Genomic DNA, 4,632 nt, shown 5'->3' with positions numbered 1-4,632 from the left:
AAGTGGGAACAAATCTCTATGGACTTCATCACCAAACTGCCAAGGACACCTGGGGGTTATGACACAATATGGGTTATTGTGGATCGGCTAACTAAGTCAGCGCACTTCCTGCCAATCAAGGAAACCGATAAGATGGAAAAGTTAGCCCGACTGTATATTCGAGAAGTAGTTTCAAAACATGGAGTCCCAGTGTCCATCATTTCTGATAGAGATAGTCGGTTCACATCAAGATTTTGGAAATCGTTACAAGGAGCTCTAGGTACTCGCCTTGATATGAGTACAGCTTATCATCCTCAAACGGATGGGCAAAGCGAGCGAACAATCCAGACATTGGAAGATATGCTACGCGCGTGCGCAATCGATTTCGAAGGTAGCTGGGATACTCATCTCCCATTGGTTGAATTTTCTTACAACAATAGCTATCACACAAGCATTAAGGCTGCGCCGTTCGAAGCTTTGTATGAGCGCAAGTGTAGATCCCCACTGTGCTGGGCTGAAGTGGGTGACAAGCAAATGACTGGTCCAGAATTGATCCAAGAAACAACAGACAAGATTTTTCAGATAAGGGATCGCCTTAAGACAGCGCGCGACAGACAGAAGAGCTACGCAGATGTGCGAAGGAAACCATTGGAGTTTCAAGTAGGGGATAGAGTACTGTTGAAAGTCTCTCCTTGGAAAGGAGTCCCCCGTTTCGGCAAGCGAGGAAAGTTGAATCCGCGCTACATTGGACCATTTGAGATCCTGGAGAGGATCGGTCCGGTTGCTTATAAACTTCGTTTACCCGCCGAACTCAGTGGAGTTCATGATACGTTTCATGTGTCCAACCTCAAAAAGTGTTTATCTGACGAAACGTTGATTTTGCCGATGGAAGAGATTCACATCGACAAACGGCTGCACTTCATAGAAGAACCCATAGCAATAACCGATTGGAAAGAACAAAAGTTGCGCAGAAGCAGAATCAAGTTAGTAAAGGTTCAATGGAACTCGAGGCGTGGGCCTGAATTCACTTGGGAAAGAGAAGACCAGATGCGCATGAAATACCCACACCTCTTTCAGAACATGGCTTCTGCCAGCAACGTCTCCTAAATTTCGGGACGAAATTCGTTTAACGAGGGGAGAATGTGACACCCGGTAAATTCCCAATCCCTTAAACTAAGTAATCAACCTAATAATTAGGTGATTGTAAATAGTATGTGCGCCATGTTAGTCAGCGCGTGCATTTGTTATGTGCGCCCTGCGCGAGCGCGCCATGTTAGTCAGCGCGTGCATTTGTTATGTGCGCCCTGCGCGAGCGCGCCATGTTAGTCAGCGCGTGCATTTGTTATGTACGCCCTGCGCGAGCGCGCCATGTTAGTCAGCGCGTGCATTTGTTATGTGCGCCCTGCGCGAGCGCACCATGTTAAGAACCAGCGTGGGCATATGTTATATGCGCCATGCGCGAATGTTTTGGCTTTATGTTTTCATGTACCTTAACGTTATGATGTCTAATGGGTTGACCGTCACGCATGATGCTAAGGCGGGTGCACCCTAAATCGTTTATGCGCGTGCGGAAGGGAACTAACCTCCCCGCATGGCGGGAACATTGAGAGCTAGTTTGTCTGAAGCTCCAAGATGGAATTGACTTCAACATGACTGATCACTATGTTGAAATACCAAGACCACTTGGAGGATCTACAAATGAAACTCAATGTCCCTGACTGCGAGAAGGTTACGTACCTACCCGCAGCAAAGGAACATTCTACACGCAGAATCCTACACGCATAAGGCTGTACGCGCAAGGTTACACGCACAAAACACAGTATTCTTCAGAATAAAGGGGATTATTCCCGCCCAAAAAGAAAACAGTAACGTGTTTCAGAAAATTTCTACTTTTTACTGTGCACTGGCAAAAGCACACTGTGGCATGAACAGTCAACTATCAGCCACCCTACTCTCACCAACCACAGACCTGCATGTCCTGCGAAAATCAGAATCTTTTACCTACTCCTCCACTTTTGAATAAATAATAATACTTTCCATACTTTATCATCATCACACCTAGATATGAAAAGATTACAATCCCCTAAATCAAGGGATTGTGTTCCATTGAGTTTGCCTATAAATATGTAACCTAAAATTATCACTCAACACACTTCAAACTTCTCTCTTAAAACTGCAAATCTGCTCTGAATCATCTCCCAAGCATCCGTTGTTTTCATTTCCGATCCTGTTACTAGGTAAGCCGAGATTATAACCTTGAAATCTACTTTCCAACCCTTATATCTTGATCTTAATATAGATTTCGTGTTATTTAATCGTATTCTAGACCTTCGATTCCGAGGCCAACACCAAGAAAACCCGAATCTCTATTAATCCCTTAACAAGAACCACAGGTGAGTCTCACAGCCCCCATTTCACTATTTTCACTGTTTTTAACCTGTTTTCAGGGCGAGGGACACATTTAAATTACATTTTATCATGGTATATTTACGAACAATGCAAGCGATTATGTGTTTAAGTTATGTTTCATGATGAGCAATGCGAACAGTTATCTATGGTTTTCGATATGAGTGCGCAAGAACGAGTAAGTGATCACTTTACCATTGGAACTCTAAGGGTAGGGACTGCTGGTTTGATCCACCCACTCGTAGGGGTCACACCTCTTTGCATGGACGAGTGCCTAGTATGGTCATGGGGCAGTACTATGGGTTTGAGCCCGCTCGTAGGGGTCGCGCCTCTTTGCATGGACGAGCGCCTTGTTTTCCGGCACAACGTCCGCGCGTAACCCGCGGGACGGTAATACGTTATTTTAGCTCGTAGTGGCAGCGCCACTTACATAGACGAGCACAGTTTTTCAGAAATGTCCACGCGTAAACCGCGGGACGATAATACATTATTTTAGCTCGTAGTGGCAGCGCCACTTTGCATGGACGAGCACATGTTCCTGAAACGTTCGCGCGTAACCCGCGGGACGGTATTACTTATTTTAGCTCGTAGTGGCAGCGCCACTTTGCATAGACGAGCACAGTTCCCAGAAATGTTCGCGCGTAACCCGCGAAACGATTTTATCAGAATATGTTGATAGAACTATGTTTTTACCAAGCATGTGTTTTAATGATGCTTTCAGAATGTTTTGTATCAAGATTATGATGCAATACGATTTATCAAGTTACTAAAACTTGTGAACTCACTCAGTTTATACTGATTCAAATGTTTTTACGTGTCTTTCAGGAGATAATTAGGTAGCGCACGGAGTCACACTTAGAGCACCTCACGCTGAACATCTAAAACCAGCTTTTTGGAAGATTTTAGTTCTATCCCTTCGATGCGCGTGGTTGCTCCCACCGCGCAAGGGGATATGGCTTGGAAATCTTCAACAGTTTTATGCTTGGATGTTTTTATGTAATTTTTAAACAATGTAATGTATTGTATTAAACATTTCTCGCGCAATGAAAATCTTTGAATGTTTGCAATGGCCCGTGCTTAATTATCAATCCCCACTCGCGCGCGCCCGGCTGTTTCCGCCGCTCAGGGCCGGGTGTGACAATTAGTCTCCAAATCAATAAAACAATTCTACAATGTCGATTTAACAAAACTTTTATCTCAATGTTGATTCAAAAGATTAACTCTATCTAAGACATTTATTACATATCAATAACTATAATATTTATTACTCTAAAATAATATTCGTGTTTATTTGCACATCATTTTAAAACATTATTACGAACCATGTTTGAATTTAATATTGCCATCTTAAAAAACATTTATCACTAACTTCATTTTCCAAATATAAATATGCCCTTTCTTTATAGCATTAGCAAGTTTCAAGTGATCTAAATCTCTTAAAAGAAACAGATCATTGGATTTCAATATTGATTTAGGATAGTACCCGTATTACACACGGTGGAACATATTTTAAAACATAATATATATGTAACATAATATAAATTATATGAAATGCAAATGTTGTACTTATAAATAAATAATACTTTTACATGAATTATAAGACATTATAACTTATTTGAATCAAATACAAAAACATACAAAGACTAACAAAGACTATCTAAGACATTTATTACACATCAATAACTGTAATATTTATTACTCTAAGATAGTACCTGTGTTTATTTGCACATCAATTTAAAACATTTATTACAAACCATGTTTGAATTAAATATTACCATCATGAAAATTTTATAGTTAGTAACCTACCATCTTGAAAAAAAAAATTAACAAACCATGTTTGAATTAAAAGGTCTAATTTTAAAATGGCATATTTTGACTTCAAAATGTCAACATAATATATATGCATTTTTTTTAAATCCAAAATGTGTCTACTGTCTTTTCTTTTACTTGAAGCAAAGTTAATACAATTAATACAAATTAATTATTTGATTTCGGTCAAAACATAATTCAATTCCAATTTATTATTATTGATAAATACACAATTATATGTATAAACATGCATAAATTATGCTTCACTTAAAGACCATTAAAAAATTTACGATTACTATTTTCAACATTATTAGTAACTCTTAATAACATAATAATGGATTGTATAAGAATATTTAATTAAAAACGTTACAATAATCAAGACAAATGCATGTTAATTTTAATATGAACATAATTTGTGAGTGCAAATCTTAAATTTAA

Source organism: Bidens hawaiensis, unplaced genomic scaffold, assembly GCF_021521415.1.
Source record: "Bidens hawaiensis isolate Kalapana, Puna unplaced genomic scaffold, B.hawaiensis_p1.1 tig00020502_1, whole genome shotgun sequence".
NCBI lineage: Eukaryota > Viridiplantae > Streptophyta > Magnoliopsida > Asterales > Asteraceae > Bidens > Bidens hawaiensis.
Note: the sequence above shows the minus strand (reverse complement) of the source record.